General features: G+C 40.4%; 1 long non-coding RNA gene across 1 annotated transcript; it reads right to left on the bottom strand.

The window, feature by feature from the left end:
• Window positions 6,988-7,379, bottom strand: LOC109832166. The gene is made up of 2 exons (XR_002244651.1): window positions 7,277-7,379; window positions 6,988-7,199 (listed from the first exon to the last, which is right to left on the bottom strand). It is a non-coding gene; the product is annotated as an uncharacterized LOC109832166 (long non-coding RNA).

The following is a 9,038-nucleotide window of genomic DNA, read 5'->3' as shown; positions in this document are numbered from 1 at the left end:
CTATTCATCCATCTAGATAGTGTAGTGCTGCGGCGCAGCAAAATCCACAAAGTTGTCAAGAGAGAAGGTACACACAAAATCAAATAAAAAATAACAGCACAAATTCAAAACATGAGATTTACATGGTTCGGCAAGTTGCCTACTTCAACGGGGCAAGAAGGGGAGGGGTTTTCATTATTAGAGAGAGAGAGAACACAAAATAGAGATTACAAATCACTCACAAACCCTCAAATTAATCTCTCAAACAAAGCTCTCAACTCTAACCAATTTGCTCTCACAAGAAAGCTCAAAGCCACCCCTTATCCCTCTCAATTCAGAAAAAATTCTGATCAATACAAAACCCTAAAATCGGGTTTTAATATATATCAAAGCACAAACCCAAATAGGACAGGAAACCAAGCCCAAGCCCAAACCCGACTCACGACCGACCGTGACAAATGACAGAAACCGAAAAATCGATTACAGTGTTTGGCGGTCGGCCACAACGGTCAACCGGCCAGAGTGCAGAAACACACTATGTACTCGTGCACGTTTTCGGTCGACCACCGAAGTCATCACGGTCGACCGTACGGCCTCCAAAATATTCTCTCCGTTAATTTGCCTGAACTTCGTCGACGTCATTCCCGTTTCTACAGTTCTCCACCTCGGTGAAGTTTTTCCAAAACCAAGCCGACACCAACCAAATCAAACGTCTCATTTGTTGCATCCAGTACAAAATGGAACAATCCATGACAACGGACTCAATCTTTAACAAGTCGAGAACCCAAATGAGAATGCGAACAAACTTTAAAATGTCGGTATCAACTCATCAAACCAGCTGCATCAAAATGACTGCCTATGTATCCTCTTACCCAAGGAATCAAGCCTCACATAGTTCATCCAAATGGTCGCAAATGACCTCAATTAACTAGAAGAATTCTCAATCCTTCACCAACCTTTCGATTATCAACACTAACGAATCTGCAGCTGATCACGCCCCTGTTGGCCTCAAAGTGAAGAGACAAACTCTTTTCCAAACTTACATCTCTCCCCACTAACTCTGTCTTGGAGCTTAACCCCTCAACTGTATATGTAGAAGAAATACAATTACCAATCATAGCCAAATCTGAGTTGTGTCCACCCGCTGCACTCGAAATCTAATCCTGAACCTTCGGTTCCTGATCCTCAAACTCATCATATGTATCAACATCAACTATCTGATCCTAAACTGTGTCACCTCAGCTAGAATCCCAAATAATACAGAATGATCTGGAGAACAATGAGTAATTTCCATCAAACGTGAAGTGACATCACTCTTCACCCGTTGCGATACATCTATGATCTGTCCAAAACTCTCCACCTACCGAGAGTCAATAGGCTCCATCATCGAAGCCTGATCAAGAGTGACACTACCAGACCAACTATCCAATGGAATTTTATCTCCAACTATAGCAGACGGTAACCTGTAAATAAGATGGCTCGAATATATCAAAACATTGGTCTATAACCTCTTCTGCAAATTTTTGCTTAATAACAAACACCGTTCCTTCTCTAGCAAGGCACGGTTCTTCAAATTTGCCATCACATCTAGTTGCCCCAAGATTTCTCTTTTATCGAAGTGTCTCAAAATGCCCTGAGCACGGCACAAATACAGAAACGATTCCTTCTTGTACTTCCTACCAAAAACAGAACGGAATACTTTGCCTTTTCTGTCTGTCTTAGTCTCTATACACTTCTTCCACCAGTTGAAGACTACTAGAACTTTAACCAAACGAGACTTGGTTGCAACCTAAACATGCCTAGAACAATCATCAACAAAGGAAACTAGATATCTATTATCTCCCAATGATGCCTCCTTGGAAGGCCCCCAAACGTCCATGCAAACTCCATCTAGAAGGCCCTTAGCTCGGTGAATAAAGGTGTCAAACTTTACCTTATTCTTCTTGCTCACATCAAAATGTTCACTGGACTTCAAACTGCAGGTTAATGCACCTTTCTCCAAATCAATACTGGAAGAGACCAGCCTCAAAATGCTCCAGTCTAGTCGAATCAATAGAAGTCATCATCTCTTCACCTATCACCGTACTTCTAGTCAAGTAGTACAAGTTACTCCTCCTGACATCCTTCATCACAATACGTGAGCCTCTTACAATCTCGAGAACCACGTCCTCAATATGAACTTTCAGACCCTCTCCAGCTAAAGCTCTAATCGAGATCAGGTTTTTCCTCAAGGAAGGAACATATCTCACACTATGTAACTCTCTAACTATCTCATCATACATCTTGATACAAATTTTACCTATCCCAAGGATCTGCCATGCACGGTTATCACCCATGTACACCACACCATTATCCAGCTTCTCAAAACTAGATAACCATTCTCTTTTAGGGTACACATGATAGGTTGCATCATTATCCAACATCCACTCGGATTCCTCCGAATAACAACCTGTAGGACTGATAGAGAGCAAAAAAAAAAAAAAATAGATGAGTAAGAAATATTACCATCCGATTTGACGATGTTTGCTTCTGATGAGGGAAACAAGAAAGGAATAGCGACTTCTTTAGGTTTGGTACCAGGCGGTGTGCCAATGGTTCTTGTATTGCTCGCCTTCCCCCCTTCTGCTTGTTCTTCATCCATTCACTGAACTTTAGACAATCTTTCTTCCAATGACCAATCTTTCTTCCAAGGAACATATCTCATTGTAATCCACACATTCTCTTTGTACAAACCCTTTAGCCACTAGCCTAGCCTTGTACCTTATACCACCGAGCTCTGAAGGATCCTCCTTTTTTTTATATACTCACTTACAACCAATAGATTTTCTTCCTATGGGCAATAGAACTATGTCCCATGTTTGGTTTTTCCGAAGAGATTCCATCTCCTCCTCCATCGCAGCCAACCAATTCTCACTATCTTTAGCCCGAATAGCTTCTTTGAAGGTGACCGACTAATCATCCTCCACCGAGAGTGCGTAATCTACCAAATTAACATGTCCATAATGCTTCAGGGGTTGATCAGACCCTAGCTTCAGTACCTGCTTGTATGCTCGCCTTGGCCTAGTGGAAGCCAAACTATCCTCGAGCTACTGTTGTTATAGTGTCTGTGTATTTTCTTACTGAACCTCCTCCTGTTCAAGCTCATCATCTTCATGATCCTCCTCTTGAACACGATTAGAACCTGGTTGGTCCTTAGGTTTTATTTCAATCACCCGGGACTTTAAAGTCCCAACACCATTAACCTTGGACGCCCTAGCAATTATGAATTTCTCATCAAAAGTAACATCCCTGCTGATCACGAACTTCAAATCTTCTGTACACCAAAGACGATAGCCTTTTACACCATTTGCATACCCCAAGAATATACCTTCTTAGCCCTCGCGTTAAGCTTTTCCTCATTAACGTGATAATAGGCGGTACACCCAAAAATCCGGAGCCTCTGCATGCTCCAATGACCATACCCTAAAGGGTGTATCACCATCTAGTGTAGAATGTGGAGACCGATTCACTATGTAGCAAGCTGTAGCATTCAACTCTGTCCATCATTCTTTGCCAAAACCAGCATATGATCACATACTCATTTCTTTCTTCCACAGTGTACGGTTCAGCCTCTCCGCGACCCCATTCTGCTGTGGTGTTGATCTGACTGTTCAGTGTCTAGCAATGCCCTCCTGATCACAGAACTCCTTGAATGTACCATCTGTATACTATGTACCATTGTTAGATCTTAATGTCTTCAATTTCTTCCCTGTCCTATTCTCAACTATCGCCTTCCACTTCTTGAATGTCTCAAATACCTCATTCTTATGCTTCAGAAAATAAATCCAAGCATATCTAGAATGATCGTCTATGAACGAGACAAAATATCTAGAGCCATCCTTGGAAGTTATCTGAGCCGGACCCCAAATATCTGTGTGCACATAATCTAGTATCCCTATGCTCTTATGATTGCTTCTCAAAAATTAAACCCTGTGCGTCTTTCTATACACACAATCCTCGTAAAAATCCATGCAAGGTTTCTTCAGATTCTTCAGCAAATCCTCTTTACCAAGCAGATTTAGGCCCTTCTCTGACATGTGCTCAAGCCGCTTATGCCATAACCATGTGTGCTCACATGGGTCTCCACCACGTCCATCAGTTCCAACCGCTGCATCTCCTGTCACTATTGTACCCGAGAGGGTATATAGATTACCATGACGAATACCCTTCATCACTGCTAAGGAATCCCAAACAACTTTTTTTACTTCGTTCTCTGTTACTATTCTGCAACCACCGGAGTCTAAAGCACCAACTGAGATAAGATTCTTTCGCAAGTCAGGAACATGCCTCATATCTGTCAGGGTTCTGACCACTCCATCATGCATCTTGATTTTGATATCGTCAAGCCCCATCATTTCACAACCATGGTTATTCCCCATCAATACGGTTCCACCATCAATGCTTCTATAGATAGTAAACCACTTTCTATTTGGGCACATATGGTAAGAGCAACCCGAGACGTAACTCGCCTCTTCCTTGCATTCTCTCCTCTCGGTTTTATTGTTGTTCTTTTTCTCACCTACTCTCTTATTAGGACAGTCGGCCTTGAAATGTCCAACTTCACCGCATTTGAAACACGCTCTTCCCACAAGAGGTCTCGCTTTTGATCTAGACTTTCCTCCCTTGCTTTTTCCTCTCTCATTGTCCCTTCCTCTAGCAAATAGACCCTGAGCTTGCTCCTTGTTACCACTAGTGGTCATGTCACTAGTTATAATTTTTCAAAAATGATCGGCCAGAAGCGTCGTTCTAGTCTCATCCATCGTCAAATTGTCTCCTACAAGCATCAATATTTGTATCAGGTTCTCGTAAGACTTCAGTAAAGAAAGAAGTAGCAGAAGTACTTGATCCTCATCTTCTACTATCATATTAATATCCTTCAAATCCGATATGATCCTATCAAACTTGTTGATGTACTCCCGGATTGACGAGCCTTCATCCATTTTGCAAGTATACAATTTGGATTTTAAATAGATCCGATTTGTTAGACTCTTCATCATGAATGTACTCTCTAACTTTGACCACACGCCCGTAGTTGTTTCCTCTCCATCTACCAAGAAAGCAACATCCATCTCAAGGCATAGGATAATCGATGCCCGTGCTTCGAGATCTAACTCTTCTCAATCCTCATCGGACATATCTTTGTGCTTCTTCTCTTTTCCTACCAAAGCCTTGTGCAATTTCTACGAAATCAGTGAATTTTTCATCTGCATCCTCCAATAGAAAAAATCATTCTTCCTATTGAATGTTTCGATATCGTACTTTTCAACTTTAACTATTTTACTTGTAGACGCCATTCTCCACTTGTATTAATAAAACCGCTTCTCTCAGGAATTTTAACAAATACTTTGTGTTTACCATACAATAATTAAGCACCACCTCAGATCAGAAATTTTACCATCTCCAATCTGAATAAAGAGCTCTGATACCAATTGTTGGGCGCAGAGTCATGTCCTCACGCCGCAGAAGCAATATAACCTGAGATAAAGCCCTAACTTTTATTTTCATAAAAGCTCAAGTCAACCTCTATATTTCCGCTTCACAAAGGAAACAAGAACAGAAGTGAAATATCTTAACAAAGTGAGATATACAATCTTCTTCTCAGCAATTCTAGGACTGAATGTCGAGGGAACCTACAAGCAATAGCCAATACACATTTTAATACACGAGATTTACGTGGTTCGACAAACTTGCATATGTCCACGGGAGGGGGTTTTACTATGAGGAGAATACCAAACTTGTACAACTCACAAGCTCTCTCGTTTTCTTCTCTTCTCACTCACTCTTCACACCACATTTTCTTTTCTTCCCCACAACTTCTCTCTTCCTCACCTCTCCTATTTATAAGCCAAGAAGAGGGGACAATAGAGTATGAGTGAGCATGGGGGGAGCATGGGGGTTCCATCATCTCTTGTCTCACCATCCCACATTCACACAATTTACACCAACAAAATCATATCATACGCTCTTTAAAAACGTGAGTTTGAAAAAAAAAACTTCATGTGAACAAAAATACCCTCAATTCATTTTAATACTTAAATCTAACTTTATCCTAATTAATAATAAGTTTATTCTGTTATTGTTAACTCAAATCACTAGTAGAAAACAGAGTATTGGCGACGGGGAAATCTGTCGCCAATGCAGTCAAATCCGTCACGAATGCACATTCGTGACGCCCACTTGCCCGTCACCAATAATCCCCTCGCCAATACACATTGGCGACGGGGTCATCCGTCGCCAATGTACATTGGCGACGGAGAGGTATTGGTGACGGGAAAACGACAATCTTGTCGTCGCCAAAACACATTGGCGACGGGGTGCTTTCCGTCGCCAATGTGTTTTGGCGACTACGAGTTTGCAGTCGCCAAAACACATTGGTGACGGCGTGTTGTCCGTCGCCAATGTTTATTGGCGACAAAATGCACCCCGTCGCTAATGTTTATTGGCGACGAAAATCTAGCCATCGCCAAAACACATTGGCGATGGAAAACACCCCGTCACTAATGTGTATTGACAACGGGGTTGAACTCATCGCCAATGATTATTGGTGACGGAAAGCACCCTGTCGCTAATGTTTATTGGCGACGGTGATGTATGTACATTGGCGACTGATTTCCCCATCGCTGATGTTCATTAGCGACGGACCTTTTCGTCGCTAATGAATATAATTCGGGAAAAAAAATTGCTACTTTTTGAGCCCCATTTGGGAATATATACCTGTTGCTTCCAATATTCATAAAATATTCAACAATATTCACATTCATCGATTCACATTTAACAATATTCACATTCATCAATTCACATCCAATAGTATTCACATTCATCAATTCACATCCAACAGTATTCACATCCATCAATTCACATCCAATAATAATCACATTCATCATTCATCGATTCACACACACACTATATATGCTCAACACAATCAAAAAATTGACAAAAGTAACAAAAGTAACAAAAAATCGACAAAAGTAACAAAAAAGTATAACTTCACGTATATATATAATCCGGAGGTCATTATATGCTCAACACAATCCAAAAGTCGATAAAAGTAACAAAAAAGTCTAACTCAGTACTCATTCATCGTAGTCATCTTGGTCCCTATCGTCGTGATCCCTATCGTCGGCAGCGGCTGCATCAAAATGTCGTATCGTACTGCTGCTTCCTACAGTACCTCCTCTAGCCTGAAAAGAATGTAAATCAATATGAGAATATATTCCAAATATTCATAATAACTGCATATATAATATGACATACATACCTCTCCATCACTTATAGCTGCATGCTCATTAAATGCCATCCTCATGATATCCATGTATATAGGCTGCGGAAGCAAGTCCTTTAAGGGTTGAGAATCGATGAGTCGCTGAAAAACATCCCAGGTCATTTGTGCACCGCCTAACTCGTGTTTAATAGTGGGAAGAAAGCTTAAAACCAAAGAGGCTTCAACATTCTTCAACAAGTATTGACCAATCTTACCCACGACGTATGATGTGTCACATGGTCGCGTCGAGATCACAGATTGGCTGCTAGGCTTATTGGTGGTGGTGAATTTCTTAGCTACAACACTTGACAAAGGAACTCTTCCTTTCTTTCTTGGTTGTAAACCGTAAGCTCCGTCGACGACTTCCATCCACTCGTCTCTGGTCATGCGGTTAGGCTCTACAGGAGTGTCCTCTGTACCCTGAGACTGACTGACACGGGTCAAGACCTCGTTTTGAGAAGCTTCCACCGCCGCCTGTATATCATATATCATAAAAGTTAGAAACTTTGATGAGAAATCATTAAGTATATACAAATCTAAAATTAATCTTATACTTACGACCAATTCATTAATTTTCTCCACTTTTTTGTCATTTCCCTCTACATTTTCATAGCCCTGGGGCGGTGTATAAGCTCTTCTAGCAAGAAGAGCCGGGGGCATAGTCAAAGCGTCCTGTGATATATTAAATTTCAAAGTAAATGTATAAAACTAATCACATGATATCAGTTTTAATAATATGATCATACCGGGTTTTCACTCAAATACTTATGCTCGATCCGAGCATAAGGAGTAGATCCTAAGAAGTGATCGTATATCTTCATTTTGCGATTCACCGATGCTGTCTCACATATTTTCTACAAAATAAAGTACTTTATTAGTATGTGCGATGATTATATATAAATGAAAAGTAATGTCATGATAATATCTTAAATTAAAAATAATCCACCTTCTTCTCACCCTCCCACTCAATAATGAGAGTCATCCAATTAAATGGATAAACTCTCTTATCAAGCTCATAGATCCTCTTCCAATCAGTAGATATTTTTGTAAAATATCTATTTTTTAGAGCACTCTTCCAACCCCGAATAAGCTTGGCCATTTTAGGGATAACATAATCCCAAGACTCTGGGTTGTCCTCAAGACAATAATGATCCTGCAAGTTACATGGCAAAAAAATTACACTATAAGAATAATCATTGTGAATTGTAAACAAAATAAGCAGTATAATAGATAATTACCATGAGCTTCACCCAAATCTCCTTTATGCCTTTAAATTCTTGCTCCTCAAAGTTATGTGCAATGTTAATTGAGCATGGATCTCTTATTAAACAACCTATCAGGTTATTAAATCTGACGGCCCAATCCCCAACAGGAATGTTGCCATTCCACTCCAAAATGGCCCGGTACCCTTTCGGAGGTACTTTCGTCTTTTCCTCACTCCCATGTCTACCGGGTTTCTCATAATCTTTTTTGCCTACAAATACAAAGAGAAATAAATTTCTTATAAACTTACATAAATAAATAAGTAAGCAATCTCCAAAGTTTATACGAAATTATTACCCCTTTCCCTCATTAGATCATCCATAGCATTATCTAGTCTTTGTTTTATGGCACGCTCCTTTCTTTTAATATAATCTCTCCTGATTTTGAAGTCCCTATCGCATTTTTTTTGTAATGCAATAGCTTTTTCAGGTAGAGGGATGTGATATACTGATGGAGTCCAATGGCGGAGACATGCTCTCTCTGACTGAGAAGATCC

This window comes from Asparagus officinalis, chromosome 3 (assembly GCF_001876935.1).
Source record: "Asparagus officinalis chromosome 3, Aspof.V1, whole genome shotgun sequence".
Classification (NCBI taxonomy): domain Eukaryota; kingdom Viridiplantae; phylum Streptophyta; class Magnoliopsida; order Asparagales; family Asparagaceae; genus Asparagus; species Asparagus officinalis.
Note: the sequence above shows the minus strand (reverse complement) of the source record. Positions and strands in the feature narration are given on the sequence as shown.